Raw genomic sequence first — 27,780 nt, 5'->3', positions numbered from 1 at the left:
TCCAAACCAACATTTTTACATTTTGCTCTATTCCTGGTGGAGAGCAAGGTGAGAGCTGTATTTTCTGGCTCTAGTTTCAAAGCAGCAATCTAGTATCCTCAATGGGACATATCCTGAATTAAGTCCTTCTACATGTTTGATCCCCAAATGATACTCCAAGCCTTTATAAAATCTAAAATTAAATAATATGTCACCTACCATAATGCTACTCTCATCCAAAGTAGGTATGGATCTTGCTGGACTGTCTTGTCCCATCTGACCCTGCAAACACAGCACCAACACGGTGTTCTGGGTCATCTTCATCTGCTTGGACACAACCACTAGAAGGAAGGACTTGCATTGTGATATAAAGGTAGCAGCTCTAGTCTGGCCAAGAAGAAGCATCTGGTGATTCCCCAACACCTCCAGGAGAAGGGTGAGGGACTGGGCTTGTACAAGTTCCACACTTTCACGTGTATCACAGTGTGGGAATCCTTGTTTCACGGCACTAGATGAGTCAGCTGTCTTTTGCAAGCTTATCAGTTTAAATCACTATTTTCCGGCATCTCAGCAGGGTTTGCTCAATATGAAAACAGACTACACAGGGCACTAACTCATCTGTCCTGGAGATGCTCCAGCAAAATACAGAATTGCCAGTGTGTGAGAAAATTCCCACCAGGAATACCGTTCTTTGAAATATGACTATATCAAGTGTTGGTCTATTGGGTTTTTTGTAATGAATGGGTTTGAGCTTGATACCAAGCTGTCAGCAGTGCATTTTTGCAAAGATCAGACCCTTTAAGAAAACATTTCAGTATACATTAAAGTTTAGACTTCATTCTGTAACCGTCATGAGGGAACATTTCTTGGCCCATCCTTATTAACTCAAAACTCAGAAGCAAGTTTCCCCATGGGTTCACCAATGTTTTCACACTTACTGAATGAACCTAGGCTGATGGGCAGGTTTGCATAAAAATAAAGGAAGCATCTGTTTTTCCACATAAAATTAGAGAGTGAAAGCTGTGGGCTCAGGCCCAAGATCAAGTCACCACCAGTGTGTTATCAGTTAAACTGGTACCTTTGGCCAATGGCACATGCAAAGTCATCTGATTGAATTCTGTTTCATTGTGAGGTAAGGTCAGATGATCAAAATACCTTGTATTTGTCAAAGGCTGAAAGTGCACTCGTGGACAGTTACCTTCAATGACTTCCAGTAACTTGTTATGGCACTATTGAGTGGTATTGCACCTGAGCCTCAAAATTGCTTTGAGTTTTTCAAATGTTTCAGCTGTTTGCAAACGACCAAATCACATACCATGAGAAGAGAAAAAGCATTTAGACATTTCACCAATAAAGAGGTTCATACGGACCCATCAACTCATTGATGCATTTGAAGTCACGCTGTTTTAGAGAGTAACAACAATTAGTTAAGATTTCAGTACTTTGCATTTGAAGTTCTAGTGCATTGCTGTTGATTGCGTTAACCAAAGAAAACTGTTTTGGGTAATAATTGCATACTACGGTTGTAGATTCACTGGGAGTCCTTCCCAATTCCTGACCAGGGGCTGCCACCCTGTTGTACCAGAACTGCTCCAAGCCACAGGCAACACGTTGTGTGGCTGCAGATAAGCAGTCATTCCATCACCCAAATCACAGTAGGGTTGTCTCCAACCTCATGCATTGCAGTGCTCCCAACAAGTGAACGTGAACCCCAAGCCCCATACCTCACTGACGCCTTTGCAACACAGCCCTGAATTAAGAGGTGGGGATGTTTCCATCTTCAGTCTGCTTTTGCAGTGCTTTGTAATCACACCTACATGCACTCATCTGCTCCTGGTTATGTGACCACACTGCCATTCAAAAGTTTCCTCCTCTCAGGCCACAGCACTGGGCCAGACAAAGCAGGGATGCTGGCAGTCTGAACAGCACGGGGACCAGCTGAGGAGGGAAACATGTGCACTGGCAGCATTAGCAGCTCCCATGTGGCTAGTCCCTCTCAATTAGTCCTCATGGCCAGCCAGGGACAATGCACCCTGCCCCAAGAGTTTCACTGACATCAGGGCCCAAGCTCACCCGTGCATCCTTCATCTGTCACACGTACTTTCTCTTCCCCTCCAATTTCCAAGACACATGAGGAAAAAACATGCCCTGGGCAGCAAGCTTCTGGGAGCTTGCTACCCTACTCAGATGGTAGAAAGCATGCAGGTTTTGGCACCTTGCCCAGCAACAGATCCTCAGTGAGTAACAAATCCCCCTTTCCCCCAAGACAGCCAAATCGCTTGTCTCTTATTGTCTTTTTTTTTCCCAAGGCACTTCAAAATAAATAAAGACAGGTGCCAGAGTCTATTTCCTCTTGGTTTTTAATCATTTTGCATTTATCATATCACAGGTCAGTGCTTTATTACATGGGTTGCGTATTTCCTCACATAGGCATCCCATATCTGAACCTCGAACTCTGCCTAGAAAAACAACTCCAGGGCAAAAGCCGAACAGGTTTCCCCTTGCTATTTCAAATACATTGAACAAACACCAACAGCTTCACCTGTCCCAAAGGAATAAAATGAATTTAATACTTCCTAGGATAAAAGGCAGTTGTTCAAAGGGTTCTTACCCCTGCTAGCCCTGAGCCAGAAAAACCTGAGCTGGCCCAAGTACTCCCTAAAGTAGTATGAGATAAAGGTCTTTGGGCAACCAGGAGCAGAAAGAGCTCAGAAAATGCCATTGTTTCCCTTTCAAGGGGAAGACCCATGCTGAAGATCCTCCTTTCAAAAAGGCAGGAGTCTACCACAGACCAAGGTTCACTTTCCCAAAATATACGGCTGGTCTACTAGGTTTACTCTGCACAGCAGCAGCTCTGCCTCATGCTGGGCTGTTCTAGCAAGTGTTGCTATTGCATTGGTCGGAAAAGCATCTTCCAGACTCTGCCATTCATTTCATGACCACCCAGCAAGAAGGCCTGACCCTGCTGCTGTTTGCTGCTGGTGGCACTGCCTGTGGATGCCCCAGCACCACTTGCACAGTGCCTGGGCATCTGCAGCCAGTGCCACCACCATGGCAAACCAGGAGTCCCATGAACGCCACAGAGATGCTCTCGCCTTGGAATTCCCCCCGCTGTTTCTCAGGCTACTTCCACTTCATTATCTGTAAGACTCTCCTGATTCCTTCCATGCTGTAGGAGAAAGGGATTTCCCCATATTTCAATCTGCTCGATCCAAGACCACACCATGAGGCATCTTACTAGGACATGTGATGAAGGTATTTCTAAGTGCAGGGGGAAAGGAGGTGTCTCCAGGCAGAGGAGGCAGCTCTGCAATGCTGTGACTACCAGCACATCTATCCAGAATTTCATGTATGATATGGAAAATTCACACTGTCATATAAGGGATCAGTTCTGCGTCTTCAGTGGCCTTCTGCCTTCTCGTTTGCACTGAAGACCTTCAGTATCAAACATTCAAAACATTCATGGACCATCACTTCACTGGAGCATTTGTCTGAAGAGCTTCAGCCTCTCCACTAGCACAAACTGTTATTTCAAGGATGAGAGCTTGATTCATTTGCCTAAGCACAGGTGAACGATGCTATTTCCAGCTGCCTACAGCATCTGAGGCATCGGCACAGGGACAACCGTACCTTACTGGTGAGGCAGCCAGAGGCTATATCAGGCATCCAAGGGTGCCTCGGATGGCACTAGATCTTTGGGTTTAGGCAATTGAATCAGGTCACAGAATCACAGAATCACAGAATCACAGAATCAACAAGGTTGGAAGAGACCTCAGGGATCATCGAGTCCAACCGCTGCCCTGACACCACCATGTCAACTAGACCATGGCACTCAGTGCCATGTCCAGTCTTTTCTTAAACACAGCCAGAGATGGTGACTCCACCACCTCCCTGGGCAGCCCGTTCCAATGTCTAATAACCCTTTCTGAAAAGAAATTCTTTCTGATGTCCAACCTGAACCTCCTCTGGCGAAGCCTGAGGCTGTGTTCTCTTGTCCTATCACTAGTTGCCCGGGAGAAGAGGCCAACTCCCACTTCACTGCAACCTCCCTTCAGGTAGTTGTAGACTGCAATAAGGTCACCTCGGAGCCTCCTCTTCTCCAGGCTAAACAACCCCAGCTCCCTCAGCCGTTCCTTGTAGGTCAGACCCTCCAGACGCTTCACCAGTTTGGTCGCCCTCCTCTGGACTCGCTCCAACACCTCAACAACTTTCTTGAAGTGCGGGGCCCAGAACTGGACACAGTACTCAAGATGCGGCCTCACCAGTGCCGAGTACAGAGGGACGATCACTTCCCTAGACTGGCTGGCTACACTATTCCTAATGGAGGCCAGGATGCCATTGGCCTTCTTGGCCACCTGGGCACACTGCTGGCTCATGTTTAGCCGGCTGTCGATCAGCACCCCCAGGTCTCTTTCCACCGGGCCGCTTTCTAACCACTCTTCCCCCAGCCTGTAGAGCTGCATGGGGTTGTTGTGGCCAAAGTGTAAGACCCAGCACTTGTTCTTGTTGAACCTCATGCCGTTGGTCTCGGCCCATCTATCTAACCTGTCCAGATCCCTCTGTAGGGCCTTCCTACCCTCCAGCAGATCGACACTCCCACCCAGCTTGGTGTCATCTGCAAACTTACTGAGGGTGCACTCAATCCCTACGTCTAGATCATCTATAAAGATATTGAACAGCACCGGCCCCAGAACTGAGCCCTGGGGAACACCGCTAGTGACCAGCCGCCAGTTGGACTTTGCCCCATTCACCACCACTCTCTGGGCTCGGCCATCCAGCCAGTTTTTAACCCATTTAAGAGTCCACCCATCCAAGCCCCGGGCAGCCAGTTTGTCTAGGAGGATGCTGTGGGAGACAGTGTCGAATGCCTTACTGAAGTCTAGATAGACTATATCCACAGCCCTGCCCTCATCTACTAAGCGGGTCACTTTGTCATAGAAGGAGACCAGGTTGGTCGAGCAGGACCTGCCTTTCATGAATCCATGTTGGCTGGCCCCGATGCCCCGATTGTCCTGCATGTGCCGTGTAATGGCACTCAGGATGATCTGTTCCATCACCTTGCCTGGCACCGAGGTCAGGCTGACAGGCCTATAGTTCCCTGGATCGTCCTTCCGACCCTTCTTGTAGATGGGCGTTACGTTTGCTAATTTCCAGTCAGCTGGAACTTCTCCAGTTAACCAGGACTGCCAGTAGATAATCGAGAGTGGTTTGGCAAGTTCATTTGCCAGTTCCTTCATTACTCTAGGGTGAATCCCATCCGGGCCCATAGCCTTGTGGGTGTCCAACTGGCACAGCAGGTCACTAACCGTCTCCTCCTGGATCATGGGAGGTTCACACAGCCCCCCGTCCCTAACTTCAGGCTCTGGGGGCTGAGTCTCCTGAGGACAACCGGTCTTGACATTAAAGACCGAGGAAAAGAAGGCATTGAGCACCTCTGCCTTTTCCTCATCCCCTGACACTACACTACCCTCCTCATTCAGCAAGTGGTGGAGGCTCTCCTTGACCCTCCTTTTGCTGTTAATGTATTTGTAAAAGCTTTTTTTGTTGTCTTTGACTGTAGCAGCCAAATCGAGCTCTAATTGAGCTTTGGCCCTTCTAATCTTCTCCCTACACGACCTGGCCACATCCCTATAGACCTCCCAAGTTACCCGACCCTTCTTCCAGAGCAAGTAGGCTCTCTTTTTTTCCTTAAGTTCTAGTCTAAGTTCCCTGTTTAACCAGGCCGGTCTTTTTCCCCGACGGCTTGCCTTCCTACAGACTGGGACAGCCTGCTCCTGAATATTTAACAATTCCCTTTTGAAGCATGTCCAGCCTTCCTGGACTCCTTTGCCCTCCAGGACCGATTCCCAAGGGACTCGGTCCACCAGCCTCTTAAACAGGCTAAAGTCAGCCCGCCGGAAATCTAAGGCAGAAGTTCTGCTCTTGCCCCTCCTTACTTCCCCCACTATCGAAAACTCTAACATTTCATGGTCGCTACTCCCAAGATGGCCACCGACCCTCACATCTCCCACTAGTCCTTCTCTGTTCACAAACAACAGGTCAAGCAGGGCCCCTCCTCTAGTGGGCTCATTTACCACTTGCATGAGGAAGTTGTCCTCCACACATTCTAGGAACCTCCTAGATTGCTTCCTCTCTGCCATATTGTATTTCCAGCAGACATCCGGCAAGTTGAAGTCGCCCACGAGTACAAGGGCCGGCGACCGGGCGGCTTCTGACAGCCGCTTGTAAAACGCCTCGTCTGCCTGCTCATCCTGGTTGGGTGGTCTATAACAGACTCCCACCGTAATGTCCGCCCTGCCGACCTTCCCCCTGATCTTCACCCATAAACATTCAACCTTGTCATCCTCACCATCTTCCTCAATTTCAACACAGTCCAAGCACTCCCTAACATATAGTGCTACCCCTCCGCCTCTCCTGCTTCGCCTGTCCCTCTTAAAGAGCTTATAGCCATCCACAGTTGCACTCCAGTCATGAGAGTCATCCCACCACGTTTCTGTGATGGCAACCACATCATAACCTTCCTGCTGTACAGTGGCCTCTAGCTCTTCCTGTTTGTTGCCCATACTGCGTGCATTGGTGTAAACGCACTTCAGCTGGGCTAGCGGCCTTGCCCCCGACGCAGGCCTGTCACCCCTAGGTTTATTTGTGGCTGCCCTGGTCTTATCCCCCTCCCCCATCGAATGTAGTTTAAAGACCTCTTGATCAGCCCTGCCAGCTTCTGGGCCATAACCCTTTTCCCCTTCTGATTCAGCTGTTCCCATCCGGCATAAGCAGGCCTGGTGCCATGAAAGCTGCCCCGTGGTCAACAAACCCAGCATGTACACAGCAGGCATCTTGCCTAGGGCAATAGTGCCGGTCTTGTGATCAACTCAGTACAACCTCAGTTCAGTAAACTGAACCAGAGACATCCACATGGTTTGGAAGGATGATAAAGTTCATTTTGGGGTGTGAAAGCCATGATCATGACAGTGTAACAGGAAGAGCTGCAGGTCCAAGAGCCTCCATCTGAGGGAACACAGCATGAAATCTTGGCATACATGGAGCACCAAAAAAAACACAGGGGCAAGGTGCTGGGTTTGGAGACGTAGGCTGATGCAGCAGCCTCCGCTTCGGTTTTTCTCACTAGTGGGTTTACTTCAAAGTTGTTGATGCTATTTTTAGAATGTTGCCTTATATTTATTTATCCTTTTTATCTGTGCAATGAGTTAAAAAATGCCATATGCCTGTTTTTATATTCCTTGGGCTTCACCCCCACGCACACCCCATAGACACACAGAGTTTCCAGTTGACTAAGGAATGCTAAACATTTACCGGTGGCTCAGCACAGCCACTGGTATACCAATGCATACATCCAGTGTGGGTGTACTAAGAGATATAGATGCCATATGGAAACCACCTCTGACACATAGAGCTTGGGACAAATGGGAGAGAAATCTGTGCCACTCACTCTCACCATGCAAAGAACTTTTTCTGAATATCCTTGTTTGCTTTGGCTTTGTATCTCTCTGATACACCAAAGCACAGATGCCAGCTTGTCATCAGAAAGGATCCGGAGGGAGAGATGGGACATGGAGGGAGAATCAGTTGCCCTCAGCTTCCTCCCCTCACCCAGATTTGCAAATGGGCTGGATCCAGCCTAAGAAGGCAGCTGCGCTACGCCCACCCACCAACTGGCAGCTCCACATCGGCATTCCCATGACTGCCAGGAAAGAGCTGGCTGCCGTCCTGCCTCCCAGAGCTCCCTCCCTTCGGGGGACAATATACACTTCACCTTCTGAAAACTCAATTCCCAGATACTTTATACAGCCAAATGATAACTGATAGGCAAAGAAGAGAAATCAAGCAGGGCAAGGAGTTTAAGGTGGGTTGGGAAAAAGATAAGCTAGAAATAGGATTTAATTATACAGATGTTGAGGTGATTAGGGTCATCCAAGTAGGCAGATGGATTTGCAAATCCAGGAAGCTTTGCTCCAGCAGCAATAATTTCTTCCCCCTCTGTCCTGACTCCGCTCAGAGCTGGTCTAGACAGCACAGCACTCAGATCGCCTAGAGATAGCCAACCTTGGCAGTCCCCTTGTTGCTAATGACAAGCCAGGTTGTACCAGCACTGATGCAACTTGTTCAGATGCTCAGGGCAGGCTCAGCCCCCCACCAGTGCTCAGGCAGTCTGAAGGGAGGCTGCTTTTCCAGGGATGGGGAGGTAGAGAGCTGTGACTTATGCAGGAGGCTGGCACCAATCCATGGAGAGGTTTGCAAGTGGGAGGCTCTATCACCCACTCTCTATGCAAAGAGACTCGTACTGCCGTCGGTGGAAGTCTGGCTCAACAAAGACCCAAGGGCTGGGCTGGCAGAAGGAACATGTTGTTCTGCAGTGTAAAATGAATGCAGAGCCGAAAAAGTTGGTTTCGGGTGGAGCTGGGGTGGTCGTGCTTTTTGCTAGGTGTGGGAGATGCAGGCAGCAGAGCTCCTCTCAAGCCCTGCTGCAACATTGGGAACTGAGCTGGGCAAATTCGTTTGTTTAACCCCTAAAATGCAGCTTCTGGCTGGCTGCAGTTTCTCATAAATCATCTCAGCTGGAGTGAATAATGACAAAACGTCACAGGTTTTTTGCCTCCCCAGCATCAAAGCTGTTTCCAGTACTTACAAACTGCTGTGGGGTGCTGGTGGTGGCAGTTGTTGGCATTTCTCAGATGAACATTTCTCTCAGCAACCATTATTCTTAGTCAGTCCAATCTGACCTGAAAACCCTCACACCAACACAGACCTAGAGAGGGAACTAGTTCATGTCCATACAAAGCGGGTGGAGGAGAAGGAAAAGTCCAGGAGACAGAGGCAGGCCAGGTTACTAACACATGGAGGGGAACTAAAAAAGTCTTGTAAAACAAGAGCCAAGGAACGTGCCTGCTCTCCTTCTCCTTCAAGCAACTGCACAGCAAGGTGCTGACTGTAAAAACAAATACAACATTATAATGTAAAGGCAGGAAAAAACCAAATCCCAATCACACAGAGGCAGAGAAGAAAAAATTAATCAAGTAATGCCAAACCGAATAATAACATAGTCCTCCCCATCAGCCTCCCTGAAAGAGAGGAAAGGAAAACAAAGGCACTGAAACACTAAAAACAGGAATTAATGGAAAATATCAAACAAATGTAAGAATAACAAGGAACGCAAGACTGTACACTGGCCTCCACTTCCCTTTCCCCCTTACGCATACAGAGAAAGAGAGGGAAAGCAAGCACCATTCCCTGGTCATGGTGTTCCCGGAGTTGGTAGACTGGAAAATTATTTGTAAGCTCTTTGAACCAAGATAGCTAAGTTTTATTCTTCTGAATGGTCTTGACTTTGTGTAGTCATTCTACTGAATGAGGCATGAGGTCAATGCGATTGCATTTCAACTCTACTCTGAACCCTTACACTGAACTGAATTCAACAGTGTAGGCAATGCCCTAGCTGAGAGGTGACTGCTTAGAGAGATAGGGATCTTACTGAAAAATAAAACACTCAGGCCCTCCTTGGAGGAAAGCACTCCATCTTATGTTGCTGATGCCAGGGTCTCCTACGCTCTCAGTTTGCGTGCCATACTGACTAGGGCCTGGAGTAAAAGAGAGAGCAAGCCAGCCTGGCAGTCTGCTTGTACCCAGAGGTGGCTGTGGGAAGAAGTACGGGACTGTTCTGGTATTTTGGCTGTCCCATGCTGGACAAGCAGCAGCTCGAGACAGTGCTGGAAAAGGGAGCCAGGGGAGGGGACCTGCATGCTTGGACCTCAGGTGCTCTCGGGGAAAAGCCTGATGTGGAGCATGTTCCTCCCTGCTCCTGAATGGCATCCTCCCATCAGGCATGGGGACAGGCACCCACTACCTTCTGCAAAGTTAGTCTGTCAGGGCTGCCGCGTTTCATCCCACCCAGCATGCTGCCCAGGCTCAGGGCAACATTTTGTCATGTCTTTGGCACCAGTTCTGACGGAGGGATGGGATTCGTTTCACCTAACTGTAAACCTCTACAGAGTAGATGTTTCCAGCTGAAATAGTCACCCGAGGGCTGCCCTTGGTATGCACTGCAGAGAAACAAGCCTTTCTAAGGTGAGATTCACCTCACCTTAAAAGAGGTGTCTAAAACAGGTCAAGTGAGTCAGTCTCAACAAGTACCAATTGCTCTCCATTGCCTATTAAGGGAGCGTAGGTGTCTAGTTCAGGTGAGGGTATATGGTTATAGGAGGTTAATTCCATCCCTGGTGACCTCTGGCAAGTCTCCACTTCTGTTTCATCCTCAGACCAGCAATAATGATGCCTACTCTGCTCTGATACATCTTCTCTGAAGTACAATGCTATGTGAATACTGAGTTTTGATTACTAATATTGTTGTCCTTTAAGAAAATAGTAAAAGTCTCTCCCACTTCATGGTGGTGTTGGGCGGGATGTTTGTTTTAGCTGCATTTATTTTAGCTCCTTAATTTCCTGTGCACATATTCAGGGAATGTATTTATTTATATTTATTTTATTTTCATGGATAAAAGGAAGAGAGAGAGAGAACGCACACTCTCCTCAAGTGATGAGACCCACAGTTCATATTTGCCTTCCCTTCTAGCTCCCAAGCCTCTTTCCGTGTCCCTTTTTCCAACCTCAACCATCCCACAACCCCACCATCCTTTCAGCCATGCAGTGATTCCTCCTAAATCTCCCCTTTCCTCTTCCATCCCTTCCCACTGGCTATCCAGCCCACCCAGCCCAGCTCTCCCAAAACTTGCCCCTGCCCCTGCTCTCTCATTGCAAGAGCATTGAGACTGCAAGAGGAGTACAATCACTACTTCCAAAGTCTGTGTTTGGACATGGACATGGCAGGGGAGGCAGCAGTCAGGCTGTGGGGGAATCCATGTTCACTCAGTCACTCCCCTCAGTATGACCATGTGGAAAGGGGCAAAGCCTTTATGGATGTAAGTCACAAAGCCTCACCGAGCCTGCTATTTATAAAAGGATAAGAGTTTTGCAATCACCTTCAGATTTCCACACAGATACAAAGGTACATCCCTAATGCAAGACCACCATCCTGTCAAATTTTGAATCCATGTCACAGTGTGGGGGAGGTAAAAGTTCTCAGAGAAAAGGCCAACAGAGCTTTTTAATATTGATGAAATAATATTTATTTCCCCAGTGTTCCTCTTGGAAATGGATGAGTTTGGCTGGGTGTTTTGCCTTCCACACAACCCTCCACATCAATGTAAAACACTTGAGGCAGGTGAGGAAATTCTGACATGGTTATTAGGACTGTCTCCAGCAACTTCTGTAATAGTGAGGCTGTTCACACTGCTGTTCACAACTAATAAAACACAGCATAGCATCATTTACTCACAAATGTCATTCACCTCCAAAGCTTAGATGACTGCTTCTAAAACTTTCTACTGCTGCTTCCCAATAGGCAAATTCTGCTCTCACAATGAGATGGACTTTACAGCCACCCACACCAAATCTTACATAAATAAGGTCAAAAAATTGCCCACACTGGGTCTTCATCTGATTTATTCCTGGCCCTGGTTCAGCAGATGCGAGTAAGCTGAAACACCGGGTCCACACAACCCACATTTTGGGGAAGTTCAGCTCAGTACATACACACGGTGGCTTGCAACATGCCTTTTTCACAGAAGCCACAGTAGTGTTCCTAAAACTTGTTAGGAGTGCAAGGATGACATAAAGGAAAAGACTTTGAAAAGCTAGGGGGATATCCTCATATACCTTTAAAGAGCACTTCTTGCATGTGAGCATGTCAGTCTGCTTCCTGTGTTCTGGTGCACCACCCTGGCTCAGTTTCTGTTCACTTCCACACCCATGAAACCCTACACTCAGTGTCATATCAGCCATTTTTCTCACACAACATCACTGGGCCAGTCATCAAGTTTCTCCAAAGCAAGGTTACCCCTGTCTGCATACTTCTGAGTGTCCAATCTATGCCAAAAGTTGGGGATCCACAGTTTCCCCACACAACCTCCTGCAGTACTTCACTATCCCCACTGCTAATCTAACCTCAGCATTCCTTGCTGCTGTTTAAACCCAACCTATCATCTTCCCCACCATGGACATGGAAAACAGATGGCTTCGTTCCATTATGCATCACCACTCTTACAGATATCTGTCAGGCCAGACTTCTCCATGCATATCACAGAGTGGCATCATGTCTAGTTCATAGCATGTGTTCTGCCTTGAGGTCTGGGTTGTTACCATGACCGTTAGACCGTTACGGCTCTGTCAAGGCTGTATGGCAGACATAGTGTTATAATTTTAACTGAGGCACTTAGCTTTGTTCATGGCAAGACATGCCTCACCTGGTGGTGAGAGAAACAAGATATGCCTTTCAGGAGGGAATCAAGGAGGGCATGCAGAGTGCACCCTAGACCACCCTTGCAAGGAGCTGGCTAGGAGGCCCCAAGGTGTGACCTGTGATTAAATAGTTGGAGGACATTAGTTTTTTCTTCATGGCATGTAGAATGAGTGCCTTTCAGAGAGGATACTCGCCAGACCTCCCCAGGGAGCTGGTAATCCCCACCTGATGGCACCAGTCAGGCTCATGCATCTGGACCACAAACCATAGAACAGCAGTTTGCCAAGTGGTTCTTTCAGGGCATCGGCGTACGTGGCACGGCTACGCTTACGGGTTTTCTGCAGGCTTCGAGCCTTTCCTCACATCATCCTTTTCTCAAACCACAAGGCCTGGCATATCTCTGCTTCTGCTTATATAATACACCCAAATTGGCTTTCACATTCTCCCCGAACCACACACAAAACCTTTGCCTTACAGCAAAACACTCTTCTCAAGCAACGAGGAACCAGAGCAGGCAGAGGTTACAGGACCGGACTCCCACTGCTCAAGAAGGGCAGCCCCACGCCGCAGCATCCCCTGTGTGCAGGGGTTGGCGAGGTGCATGAGCGGAAGCAGCTCTTCCCAAAACACCTGCTGCTCACCCAGACTCCCCCGCCTCAACCTCAGCATGCATATAAATTGTTGCAACTATGTCAGAAGAGCAGGAATGCATCATGGAAACCCTTCCCCTGTAACCATAGCTGAGTGTAACATTTGCAAGTGTTAAGTGCTTATGTTTGTGCAACAGCGCTTCTGTACACTGTGTTCCACCTGGACCACAGGAAGAGGAGTTCACCATGACCCCATCACAGCATCATATTTAGGCACAGTCACACTCTCCTGCCATGAAGGAGATGAGGGAGGGAGTGAGGAGCTAAAAGCTCCAGCTTAGTGCCAGCTGAAGCAGTTAAGTTGAAGTGACAAAATTCAGGTTTCCACCCACTTTCTTCTAAATTTGACATTTTGCTGCTATAATTTTCCACAATTTATCTCAGGAAAATGTCATTTTATTGATAAATGTGACAAGCAGCAGTGCAGGCAGTTCAGAGGGGACATCAGTAAGAGGGACTTGGGCTGCCAGGACACTGTAGAGGTTGGTGTAGTGGGACTGCAGAACGGAACACATAGTGACTGCCACATTGTCAACAAAACCACTCAGATGCACCTCAGATTCCTTTGTTCAAGGGTGGAATCTGGTATTATTCCAATAAATATGGGATAAACTCTACTTAAGTAAGGGATAGATATACCTCTATTTAATCTCCACTTAAAAAGAGATGGAGAATGATATTATTAGATCAACTAATTGATCTTAAGTGTAGCTACTACATGGCATGTGGCAAAACAAATGGAGGAGAGACCAGGCAGAAAACAAGGCTGAGCACTTACCTATCATTTGTCAATGCTGTGAGACTCGTGGATTGTTTTTAGATAGCCAAAATATACTGGCAGAGTGACAGGGAGTTACTGAAACTAATGAAAATGCTGCACAGATGGAGTGACCTACAGCCAGGTGTTGTGTTGGGGTTTGGGGCCAGGACATGCACTGCAGCCCGAGGGTCCTGGGAGAGCTATGAGGAGGTCTCCCTCAGTCCCTGGCAGAGATGCTTCTCACTGTGAAACAGCTCAGTGCTCCATGGGAGGAAACAAGGCCCAGGAACCGACCCTACAGACTGAGTATCAGAGCGTTTAAGCAGGGATGGAGGGATCCAGATAGCCTTTACTGTTCCAGTTAATCATTCCATGCAAAGTGGAACAGCCTGAACATGAGAAATTGGGAAGAAACCATCCCAAAATGCTCAGCGACCTGGTGACTGGGGGAACATTCAGGTCCCATAAGAAAGCAGAGGGAGCAATAACCACAGCTACTGGATGAAGAGTGGCACATTGCTCCCCTCATCATTTCGTGTATCTCTCAAGAGAAAGTTTTCCATCACATCCGTTCCACTAACTTAAGTCAAATTTGAAGAATATTGGAGTTAGCTCAAAACTTCATTTCTCAATTGTTAAATTATCGGTCAAAAAAAAAAAAAAACGAGGAGGGGAAGGGAGAGGAAATGTGCAATCCCAACCTGCAGCTCTTGAAAACAAATGGAGCCGAAGATGACTTCAGAGAGCAGAATCAGACTCTTCTGCTCCTGGGGAGCTCAGGGAAGTGGAGGCATTGCAGCAGTGTCCTGCTGCTGCTGCTGCTTCACATGACAGCAAAGACAACAGCTTATGGTCCCCCTGCTCTGCTGCAGCTCCAGCTGCAAGGGTGGGTGATACTGGACATGTCTGCCAGGGCTCTGTCAACACTACCACACCTAGAGGTTGTGTGAAACCCTTTCCCATCCGTTCCAGAAGCATTTTGCAAAGGAACAGCTTGGAGTTTTGTTCTACACTTGGCACTTACCCTGCCTCCAGTGCAGTAAAATGTTTTTTAAGATGTAGCCCAGTTGAAAAAACATCATAATCAGAGTTTGTTACAAGCTTACGGATTTTGCCAAACAAAGCCTAAGCAAAGAACACAAGATTTCAGTAGCAGAAATCAGAATTTGCTGTTTGTCTACATAATACCCCATGCAGTGGGGTCCCAACCTATCTGGGGACTCCAGATGCTCTGAAAATAAAATAGGATACTTAAAATATTAATATATTTCAATAAAGCTACTAGTGTTACTGATTATACTGCTATTATATTGATACTCCTACTAATAGTTAGTACCAATAATTATAAGAGTAAAGTAATAATAAGCACAATGGAACTAAAACTGACTTTTTAAAATTGACGTTCCTGAAACCGCTTGCATTTTGAGCTGAAATTCAGGAAGCAGTCCCAGCATCTTTATTTGCTGAACAAATTGTTGTTAGCCTGTGAAGGAGCAGCTCATTTGTTAACAGGTCATCAGAAAGGCTGACAAAATCACTACACCAAGCATTAATATATTTGTAATACTGACAAAGGACAGTATCTGGATAGACAGGTTTAAAGCTATCCTTATACCACCTTTTTTCCTAAAAATAAATCAAAACTGTCTCCTTTGGTAACTAAAAATAGGTGCTCTCAATGGTTTAAAAATCTAGTATTGACCTAGACAGTCCAAATGCAAGAAAAAGTCAACACTGAGAGGGGCCCAAAGCAAAACCTCAGACCTGAATAACTCCAGTTTTAGGGAAGTTCTAAGTCTGGTTCATATAGATGTTTCCCATAAGAGAGAGGTTCTCTCTGAGCTTCCTTTGTCCTGAGGACTTCCGCAGCCCTGCCTACGGTGATGTTCAGGTTGCACCTATATAACAGGCAACTTTCCCAGGCACAGAAACTCCGTCACCTGCACCACAAGAATGGTTCCTGGTGTGCTTTTGGCTCTCAGCCAGCAGCACCCAGGACTGGCTCACATGCTGTCTGTGTTGTGGAGGTCTCTGAATAGGAAAGAGTGCTGCTCCTGGGGGTGGCCTTGCATGGCAGCCACCTGTGTTCCCCCCCACCTGTCTGCCACTGCAGAAATGAGCTCCATGATGTGAAGACCTGCTCAGACCTTCCCCTCACTTGCAGCCCCGATGCTCACTTCAACCTCCAGCTGTCTCCTGTTGTTGTTGTTGCTGCTTCTTTGGAGGATCACGGGAGATGTCACCACCCATGTATGAAAACAAAACTCACTTTATGTTACATCAGTAACCTATTGACATGGAACAGCACAGAAGCTTTCTTGCTGATAAATAAAAATTATTAGCCTAACTGGTTGTTGTATATTCATCATTCTTGATACCAAGCAAACATTCTGGTTGTCAAGCAGGTAATATCTCATACATCTGCCCTGTTGTTTATCTCTCAGGCTACACTAACTCAAGCACCCCGTCCTTGTCTTCATTCTTTGCCCGCTCTCTCAAAAGATCTGATTGAAAGTATGGCCGTATTTGCATATTTTAATGTATTTTTTTAAACTCTGACAGCACTAGGCTAATAGTGGACTTTTGAAAGCTTATAAAAACTGCAGCTCGTACTTAGTACCATTATTAATTCCAACCATTTGCTACCTGCTAATATAATAAACACTTGCTTAGGGCTATATTCAGTCTACCTAAAATAGCACCTAACGCTCCAGCTTTGGAGGCAAAGCTCAGGGGAGCAGGAGCAGTTTACGTTGGCTCTCCACAGAGCCTTTGGAAATAAATAGTCACAGTGTCCACATTAGGCATTTTATAAGTACTGGTTAGAAAACACAGCCCCTATATATCTGTTGGCTGGATAACAAGCCAGCCCTGCAGCCCTGGATAGCAAGCAGCTTGTTCAACTCTCAGCTCCCTTGAACTTACGGTTTGTAACTGGCATGTAAGCGTAGCTCATGTGAGGCTCTCTAAAAGGCAGACAGGATTCTGCTTGAAGGGCCACATTCAGATAAAGCAGAGTTTTAGCTAAGTTTGTATCTAGAATCAATAAAGTCTGACAGGCACTTACAAAACCTTTTCAGGGCAATTTAGAGAACTTACTCAAGGTGCTGAGTGCCATCTTGCTACATTATTGGCATAGATTCAGAAGGTAAATGGTTCTTACATGATCATGACCGTTTTTGATCAATTAAACTGTTCTGTACATCTAAAAATAAAGTAAACATGCCTCTCATCCCAGTTTTCTACTTTTACAATCAACAAAGACAAAATTGTGGTTCTTCACTCTTCCACTAAGATATAACGAATTTTCATTTGGAACTATTGAAAACAAGAACAGCAACAGAAATAACCTTAAAAGAAGACTGGTTTATACACTAATTACTTTAGTAACAACTGGAAAGGACACATGCAAAAATAGAGAAAATCTTCAGTGCTGGGTCTCACTTGGGACTGGGTCTCAGCCTCCCAAAATAGATGCAATGCCATATGCTTTGTCCTGGGATCACTAGTTTTCCAGTTCTTCCCTCAAAATTGCCAGAAGGTATAACATGGCCCCAACCTAAACATGCAAAGACAGAGACTAGGAGAACGCTGATATTTTCAGGTGATGAGCGGACAACGAGTTGTGCCATTCCAAAAGCAGCAGGGCTGCAGGGTAGGCAGGAATAGAGTAGACAGGGTTGTGGGACCAAGGGGAGACAGATGGTCCTTGCTTGCTCCCCGCAGAGGGGAGGCTCTGGGTAGCAGAGCAGAAGGAACAGCATTGTAATCAGCTGGGCTTTTTTGTTTCAGAAGTAGGAACTCTAACGCTATGTGATGCTTCACTGACCATACAACCCCTGACTCTGACATGGCTGGTTTCTGCAAGAAGAAAACATGCAGATGTGCATCCCTTTGGCTGAGCTCATGTCAGGCAGCCATTCTGCACGAACTCCACACTACACCAGGATCCTGAGCCTTTGCTTATAGCTCACCCAGATGGGTACAGATCACAAGGAATCCAGGGAGTCTGTGTAGCACTGGAACCCATGCGTGGTGTCAAACTCTCTTCTCTCGAGCAAAGGGGAGGATGGATTTTTTTACTTCACCTATTATTTTCTCCACTTTAAAAAGTCCTGCCCTTTCATTTGCAAGGCTGTATCAAACGTTCCCATGTCTTGATGACTGGAATGAGCAAGATGATAGAGAGACAGAAATTGAAAGTGTGTAGAAAAATAGGAAGGATAACTGGAAGCCAGAGAATGACAAAAAAGCCTGAGGCTGGAGAAAAAGATGGGGACAGCCCCTCACTTCCCATGACTGACTGTGAAATGGGTGTCTGAGGGAAAGGCAATGGACAACCTAACAAAGCTATGTTGCACATGAGAACTGAGCCTAACTGGGTAGATTCACACTGAGCAAAACACTGACATTAGACAAGCAGCCTCAGAGGGAGACCAGCCCATGGAGCTAATCTGGAGAGATGACCAGGAGCACAAGTGAAGATGGGGAATGACGAAAGGGAACAACTCAGCAGCAAAGAGAAACTGATGGCAAAATGAAAGTGCTACAGTGTCAAGCAGGAAAGACTAGTTCCAGTTAAAACCAACTGGGGAATTTGCAGAGGGAAGTCATTGGAGGACCTGCTGAATGAGGAAACTGGAACTTGAGATAGGAGAGCTGAAGATGAGAGAATGAAGCTGGCTGGACATGGAGAAAAGGATTGGAACAAGCAACCATATTTGGCACAGGACAAGGCAGAAGGATGTGTTGATCCTGTACACTAAAGTAAGCAGTGCTTCTGAGCCCTCCATCAGGAAGTTAAAGACTGTGCCAGGAGATAGACATAGGAAATTACGTTAAGATAAAAATCCAGAAAGAGTCTTCACTCTTGGTCTGACTTGGAAGAGCTGGATTTTGCATCCTTGAAGTTCTTGTAACATGCTTTGTGCGTGTATATGTTTGTACTTTATAGCACAGGATGGGTTCGGTCTATTCTATGCCAGAAGACAAAAGTGCGAAACTAGGGCTTTTCTTCGTGATTTATCGCTTCTGACTCTTTAGCTGGAAAAGTTCATTGGCCTGTCTTGTTTGTGCTCCACATTACAGTACCTAATCTCACATCTGATCAGTTGTCAGACAAGACTTGTCAGAGCTCTCTCATCTCCATTACCTGTCCCCCATCCTAGTTTTTCAAGCTTACTGCTCCACCAGTTTTTTCTTTCTGTGGGAGGAGACCTTACCTCACCTCTAGAGGACTGGCTTATTTTTACCTACATTGAATTTTACTGTGCTATGTTTTCCACATATTTTAAACACTAGTGTATCTCTTACTTATTGTTTTTCTTTTCTCAGTGAGGCTCAGATAATCTGTTTGGTTTCCCCTGGAGATGTCACCTTCAGCCACAAGCCACTATTCATCAGAGACCTTAGCAGACCACTCGTTGGGGGTGCAGGTCTTGGAGGCCACTGGATAGCCAGGTACTAATGCAGTGGCAGAAGAACAGACCTGACAGCAGTACTACAAAGAGGGCAACAGTACATAGAGGCCCAGCTTTCCAGTCCTGCTTCACAAGCAAGACCAAGCTCCTTGTACAGCACACAGTGGTGTGCAGACACATCCCAGGCTGGTCAGAGAACTTGCCCTGGGGCTCCAGGCAATTCCACACAGATCTAGCTATGGATTAGGGGTAGCCAAGCAGCCTCAATGTTGCCACCAAAATGCTCATGGGACAACAGCCTTTTCCTCTCTCCTGCCTATTCTGATGGAATAGCCCCCTTCTTAGCCCCCTTCAAAAGCCAGATCCCCAAGCTGGGACTCCCAGCCCATGCATAACAGGATTTCTGATTCTCTCATTTCCCAAACCCCTACTGCTTCACACACAGCCCCAGTTCCTTGATTCTTGCTTCCCAGCTATTCCTACAATTACTTCACTGAAGGAGCACTGACTGCAGACCTGTTCCATACCCCTTGTCCACAGCCCCTTTTCCTTACTTTCTGTGCCCATCCTCTCCCACATCCCCAGCTGAAAGCATTGACTCTAGCATTAACTGAATTCCTCCCCAAAGTGCTCCTGTCCTGGTTTGGCCTAAACCAGGCCGATTTTCCTTTCAGTGATTTTTACTTTCAGCTATAGAACAGATGTTAGAGCCAAATCTGTCACCTTACACAAGACCAAGTGACCATGTGTGAGATGATCCTTGCTCAGACATAACAGCTCCTTTGCTCACCCGCATTGTCACTGCACAAGAATTTCTTCTCTATCACTATCCTACCGTTGCTAAAGTCCACGCAGTCCCAAGAGAGTAGGCAGGAGCAGCTGATACCTCCTGGCCACCTCAAAACTAAGACATATGGAGAGAATCACTGATGAATTTTGCAATGTATCATGTGACAAGTGCTTTTGGCTCTGGTTGTCTGGAACAAGGGGGAAGAGGTGGAGAGGGTCTCAGATTGATAGTTTTCTAGTGGAGGTTTAAATATGCCTAGCCATGAATCATTCTTGTCTATGCTGACCACAGAGCATCACATCTGTTGTTTTTATGGTCAAAAAAATAAAAAAAGAAAATGACTAATACATCCTTATGTAGACAAGCCACTTGAGTCAAGCCTAAAGCAGAGTCTGCTAATTGGACAAAACCATGGCTCATAATAGCATTTTAACATTAATGTTTGTGTTTGGGTTAGTTACTGAAGGGTGTTAACCTAGAATTGGTCACCACAAGGGTTTGAAGTTACAGTAGCACCCCATTAAGCAGAACATGGCAAATTCATTTCACACCTGGCTTGCCAGTGGTAGCATTTCTCACTCCAAAGGCTGCCAGCCAAGCCAAACAGCAGCACAGGGATACATGCAATGACTGACACTTTTACAGCCAGGAAGGCAAGCAATGTTCTTCCATTTCTTGAAGAAAGCATGGGGGAATTCAGGCAAAGCCTGTGAATCAACCATGTCCATATCTGCAGCTCGGATAGGTCTTCTCTTGCCAGCATTCATTTTACAGGTACACGCACACATGTGCTTCCCGACGGGCAAAGCTGCCCGGTGCATGTGACAATAACAGCAGGGAGACAGTCTTCATACACCATCTGGAGCTCAGCACATAGATTCAAATCCCAACAGTGGTAAAAACACATGATAAAAGCACACAAATCACTGAAACTGGGGCAATAGGTCAAGTGAAAGTGTTGGCTTGTAGGACTCAGCCTCACTCTTCTTTTCTGTCACTGAGTTAGAGGTTTTGATCATGCTCTGGGCAATACTTCTGTGCACTCCAGAGCACTCTCCATGGCTGGGTCTGTAGTTTTGAGTCCTCTTTGCCCTCTTCCCTACTGGTACACTGAATAAATTACATCACTGTGGCCTCAAATCTCCTCTGCTGCCATTTGACCAATAAACATGCAGTAAGGGGGAAAAAAATCTTTCTGTATTCCTGTAGTTCCACAGACTCAGCTCTCAACCTTCCTCTGAAATAATGCCAGCTGCTTTACATAGGTGCTATTCATGTTTTTATTTATGCATGAAAATTTATTTAACCTACAGGGTGGGGTTTGCTTCTTGTCCACCGAATCGTGCCGCCTTCAAACATGCAAACTTGATGTTTGTGGCATCCAAAATAGAAACATTGCTCTAACAGTAATTAGATCAGAGTTTAAAAGGATCAGATACTCATTAAGGCTTTTCCTCAAAGACTTTACAAGCTTAGTGCTTGAAGCTAATCTTCAGTGTCAGCTGAAAGGGAAGCCAGGGGGGTTGAAAGAGGGGAGCAACCACCCTAACTTGCAGTGGTTGCTGTTCATGAAAAGAAACAAGGATTTAGTGCTGCAAATAAATAGTTAAATCCATAAGATCCTTGAGGGAGAGTCACAGCCTTGAGACTCTCTTAAGTATCCCTGCTTTCAAAAAGACTTCAGTGTATTACAAAGCAAAAGCAGAACTGCTGAGTGCCCTGACTTTCCCATCCTCCCTCTCCTCCCAAAGCAGCTGTCACTGCAGGCAGACACATTGAGCACGTGGAATATCTTTGGAAGAAAAATCCATAATAAGGGTGCTCAACCAGCCAGATTTTCCCTGATTTGGCTTAATTCAGTCTTCCAGAAGCTCATCCTCTCTTTTTTCTCTCTGTTTAGTCTTGGTTGTTTCTTCCCATCTTACTGCCACACTGGTGCCCCTTCTTCCACACCCTGTTTCTAAACAGCGCAAATGAGTCATGAAATAGCCTGGTGAGTTAGCGAGGGTTTTATCATTTTTGTTTTATAGATAGAAAACTGAGGGATAGAAATATTAGGTACCTGATCTAATCAGCTCTAGGAACTGTGTGGCAGGGCACAGACCCAATCTACAAAACCATCTTTCCTGTCTCTATCCATTCATTCACACACAACCCATGCACAATATGTTTCTTGTTTACTTTTCCATCCTTACCATTGACTTCCTTTCCTTGCCTCCTGTCTAAATCTTCAGTTTCATTACCCCTCTACTTCTTAATGTTCTTATTTCTTTCTTGATCTTCTACTACACTTCTCACTCCCATAGGTCTTTATTGGTACCCCAAAACATCCCCTTAGCAGGGTTCAGTAGATTTTCTTTGTGTCAAAGCTTTGCACACCCCAGGAAAGCCTTACATTTAAAAGGTATGAAAGGCAACAAGAAACCTAATAGACACTGGCAGATTTATTTCAAACTATAGGGATGTGTTTAAGATACAACTGATTCTTAGGGCCTGGGATTTAATATGGAAGATGAGATGGAGGAAGTAATCCAATTGATCTAAGCCTTAAATATGACCCAGCTCTGCTTGCTAATTAAAACCAATAATTATGCATAACCTATAAAAGCACTTGATTTCATTTTAACGGCCTTTGAAAATTGCATTACTGGATCATTTGTTTACAAGAGCAACAGATTGTAAAACAAATCTGTCACCTCTTACCCCTGTTATCACATTGATTACAATGAGTTGTGCAGGATATAAAACTGAGTGGAAACACATCCATATCTTTGATAACGCTGAACTTCAAATTTCCATCGTATAAAAAGAAGATCAGTTTACTCTTTAATGCCCAAGATGCTTCTGGTCTAAATCTTACAGTATTAAGAATTGTATTTGTACTAGATGAATAACATCAAAATGCTGGTACACAAATGAACTAATTACAAAGATTCATGAGGCAAAGTGCAGGCAATAATTAGGGGCCACTGGTCTACTATGAAGCCAGGATCAGAGCACCCTGCTCCTGAGCCACTGAGTACGTGTGATATTACCCCTTGTCTTACCTCTTGATATGCCTCAAATAAGAGGGAAGCACCTAAAATATTTGTTCAGTGTTGCAACAATGCTTCTTCCACATTACACTTCACTTCCATTTATTAAGATGGGTTATCCACTTCATGCTAAACCCTGACTTCTTTTTAGTCACTAATTAGCTAATTTCCCATCAGTCCTGCTGCTACACAGTTCTGAAATTTGTGTAGTCAGTTAGGCCTGGCCTAATCAGAGTGGTTTCATTGTACAATCAGTCCTCAAAGGTATAAAAGTTCATAAAAAGATTAGAAAGAAAAAACAGAGTGTTACCTCACATTGATTTCAGTGAGTCAATGGGAGGTCTGAATAAAGGCTGGGTAAGAGCCAAGGAAAGAACCTGATAAATCAATGCAATACAGATGACATTGTCAGTCTATAGAAACGCTTTTCCAATAAAATAAAACAAAGGTCTCCAACACGCTGGGAGAAATATTTTAAGTGCCTCCAACTTAAACAGAAGTTACAAATAAAAAGAGATTATGCATTCTGTACAGAAAGCCAAGGATCTTAGATGTCAAAGTGAAACAAAAACCACAGTGAAGGATTCTCTAGTTCATTGGTCCTCATAATGGAGAAGGAGGGGGAAGCAGAGCAGACTATCCAGACTTCACACCCCATCCCTTTTTCCCTCTCTCTGGCAGCCCCGTGAGGATCATAAGGGTTAGCTGAGCCACAGGGAGCTGGAGGCAAGCACGGTGTGGATGCTGCAGTCAGCCCATGGACCAGTCCCATCTCCCACCTTCCTGTGGGATCTGGGGCCAGGCCCACGTAGGGATTTGCCAGAACAGGAATCCAAGGATCACTTCAGGGAGAGAAGGCAGTGTGAGTAGATATTACTGACTGCTACACTCACGGAAAGGTAGAAAGTTTGGAGGGGAGGTTAGCAAGGCATTGTAGAGGTTATGTATCTGGGAAGATGGGGAATGGAGAGGGGGTAAGAGGAAGGAGGACAAATTATTGAAATGGAAATTATTATCCAATTGAATTATTACTGAATTGAAATAAATTCAATAATTCATTATTTTTTTAAATTATTGAAACCTATGTTGAGGAGTGGAAAAAGGAAACCCCAACAGAATTGCTGTTCTGCTTTACAGATGAGCCATTACACCTGTTGAGTGAAAACAAAAGGGATAGGACTGTCACCTCATGCAAGATAAAGAGATGCATCTGCTAAGTGAAATAGATGTTCTGCTCGCAGACCCCAGCTCTGGGCCCAGATCCAACTAGTAACAAAAATCATAACTTCTTTTTTTCTTCTGACTTCTTATTTCACTTTTAAATTATAAACAAAGGTTCACACATTTTGTTTTTTCACAGAATCATAGAAACATAGAATCATAGAACAGTTTTGGTTGGAAAAGACCTTTAAGATCATTGAGTCCAACCGTTAACCTAGCACTGCTAAGTCCACCACTAAACCATGTCCCTAAGCACCACATCTACTCGTCTTTTAAATACCTCCAGGGATGGTGACTCAACCACTTCCCTGGGCACCTGTTCCAATGTTTGAAAACACTTTCTGGGAAGAAATTTTTCCTAATATCCCATCTAAACCTCCCCTGGTGCAACTTGAGGCCATTTCCTCTCATCCTATCACTTCTTACTTGGGAGAAGAGACTAACACTCGCCTCGCTACAACCTCCTTTCAGGTAGTTGTATACAGCAATAAGGTCTCCCCTAAGCCTCCTCTTCTCTAGACTAAACAACCCCAGTTCCCTCAGCCGCTTGCTCTCCAGACCCTTCACGAGCTTCTTTGTCCTTCTTTGGACACCTAATTGGCCCCTAATTATTGCCTGCACCTCGATGTCTTTCTTATAGTGAGAGGCTCAAAACTGGACACTGTACTCAAGGTGTGGCCTCACCAGTACTGAGTACAGGGGGATGATCGCTTCCCTAGTCCTGCTGGCCACACTCTTTCTGATACAAGCCAGGATGCTGCTGGCCTTCTTGGCCACCTGAGCACACTGCTGGCTCATATTCATCCGGCCATCGATCAACACTCCCAGGTCCTTTTCCACCAGGCAACTTTCCAGCCACTCTTCCCCAAGCCTGTAGCAGTGCATGGGGTTGTTGTGCCTCAAGTGCAGGACCCAACACTTGGCCTTGTTGAGCCTCATACAGTTGGCCTCAGCCCATTGATCCAACCTGTTGAGATCCCTCTGCAGAGTCTTCCTACCCTCAAGCAGATCAACACTCCCACCCAACTTGGTGTCATCTGCAAACTTACTGAGGGTGCATTCGATCCCCTTGTCCAGATCATTGATGAAGATATTAAAGAGAAGTGGCACCAACAGTGAGCCCTGGGGAACACCACTCATGACCGGCCACCAACTGGATTTAACTCCATTTACCACAACTCTTTGGGCCTGGCCATCCAGCCAGTTTTTTACCCAGCGAAGGGTACACCCGTCCAAGCCATGAGCAGTCAGTTTCTCCAGGAGAATGCTGTGGGAAATGGTGCCAAAGGCTTTACTAAAGTCCAGTAGACAACATCCACAGCCTTTCCCTCATCCAGTAAGTGGGTCACCTTGTCATAGAAGGAGATCAGGTTAGTCAAGCAGGACCTGCCTTTCATAAACCCATGCTGACTGGGCCTGATTGCCTGGTTGTCCTGTACGTGCTGCTTGATGGCACTCAAGATGATCTGCTCCATAACCTTCCCTGGCACCGAGGTCAGACTGACAGGTCTGTAGTTCCCTGGATCCTCCTTCTGGCCCTTCTTGTAGATGGGTGTCACTTTTGCTAATTTCCAGTCAATTGGTATCTCCCCGGTTAGTCAGGACTGCTGATAAATGATGGAAAGTGGCTCTTGATGAGCACTTCCACCAGCTCTCTCACTACCCTTGGGTGGATTCCATCTGGCCCCATAAACTTGTGTGTGTCTAAGTGATGTAGCAGGTCACTAGCCATTTCCCCTTGGATTATGGTGGCTTCATTCTGCTCCCTGTCCCTGTCTTCCAGCTCAGGGGGCTGGGTACCCGGAGAACAACTGGTCTTACTATTAAAGACTGAGGCAAAGAAGGCATTAAGCATCAGCTTTTTCCTCATCCTTTGTCACTATGTTTCCCCCGGCATCCAATAAAGGATAGACATTCTTCTTGGCCCTCCTTGAATATGGCCCCTCAAAATGGGCCTTTTAGATTTAAAAACTTCTGGAATTTGTACCAAAAAAGAAAGCAGTGATACAAAAATGAATGAAGAATCTGCGCAATGAGACACCATCATCTCAGAAATGCTAGCAGAGAGCTTTTTGCCCGTGCTAATGAGTAGCAAACCAGATCATATTCCTATCTGCACTAGAATCGGGGTACTTTAATAAAATCTTTTCTGCTTGTTAAAAAACAAAAGTAAACAGTAGGGATGAAAGAGGCAGAGAAGTCTCATGGGCCAAAATCTGCTTTCTGAAGCAACCAATGGCTCATCTAGACTTCCACTGGACTCCTCAGAAACGTCTTAGCTCAGGCTGTGCCTGCAAGTGAGCAGGCCCTGTACCCAACATAAATATGCCATCCAGCCAGAATGAGACAGATACCTTTTTGCATGTCAAAACTTATTTAGTAACTAAACAGAAATATAGAGGTATTGTGGAGCACCTTTCATTAACTTCACAGAACCCCTCAGTGAGCACATGAAGAAGTTTGAAAGCAGTCAGATTTTACCTTTCTCTCCTCATGAGGTTTTGCCATCTTACTTCCCCAGCCATAAACACTGAATTTCATCCCTATTCTGGTTTGCTGGGATGCAGCCACCCTGCCACCCAAACGTCTCTTCAGCATCCTGCTGCTGTGACCTTCACACAAAACAAACAACAGCAGCTACCTAAAATAAAAAATGAACAAAATCTCCTCCTGAATTATGAAAACACATGTATTATACATACAACTCTTAAATTGTGGTGTTTAGCACATGACTGTCCTTCACTTTGTCTTCCCTTTGTGTCATTTACACCCATATGTCCCAACCCTGCTGCTGGATCAGCCTGGGAAGACATACACAAGTGAGGAACTCTAATGACACTAATGAGCCCTGGCTCGGTAATGGGAAAGCTGTCCTGAGAGTGTGAGACATAGCTCTTGCATCTTGGTAACATGTGGATTTGTGCTTTGCATGGGGCAGAAGGCCTGCTGAGGTGAATCAGGAGCAAGGAGAGATGGGTGAGAAGAAGCAGGACAAAACCATTCTGGTCACAGCTAACAATTTTAGTCAGGCAAGCAACGTAACAATTTTTAACAGGAAATTTAAGTTTGGAAACTCCTTATTTAGAGGTTACAAAAAAATACATGTACAGAGAGTGGAGTGAACCAAAAGAGGAAAAGTCCCTAAGCCGGGGAGTGCTTTCTGATTGCCCGTGATGGAAGAGGTCTGCACCTCCAAACTGCCTCAGTCCATCGTGGAGGTGCAACCTGCTCTAAAGGAGGGAGAGTGATGGGGATGGGCACCCATTTCTGCCTTCTCCACCTTGGTATTGCCATACACTCACTCCTGAGCACCCACACCCGCCCTGCCCCACTGGCAAAAGTTCACATGGCTCTCCTCTGTGCTGGGTCACTTTTCAGGACACTCAGGACCCCCCTTCCACTCAGGTGCTGTGATTTCTGTCCAGCACTGGTTAAAAGGAGAGATCTCACAGGCAGGTGGCCACACACAGGACTGAATGCCTTAAGTGCTCCACAGCCCTCTGCTTGGGTGTCCCACAGGAGTGTGGTGGGTTGACTATGGCCGACTGCCAGATTCCCCCAGCCACTCTGTCACTCCCCTTCCTCAACAAGATCAGGGGGAGAAAATCGGATGAA

Source organism: Nyctibius grandis, chromosome 2 (genome assembly GCF_013368605.1).
Source record: "Nyctibius grandis isolate bNycGra1 chromosome 2, bNycGra1.pri, whole genome shotgun sequence".
Lineage (NCBI taxonomy): Eukaryota > Metazoa > Chordata > Aves > Nyctibiiformes > Nyctibiidae > Nyctibius > Nyctibius grandis.
This window is presented reverse-complemented; position numbering follows the sequence as displayed.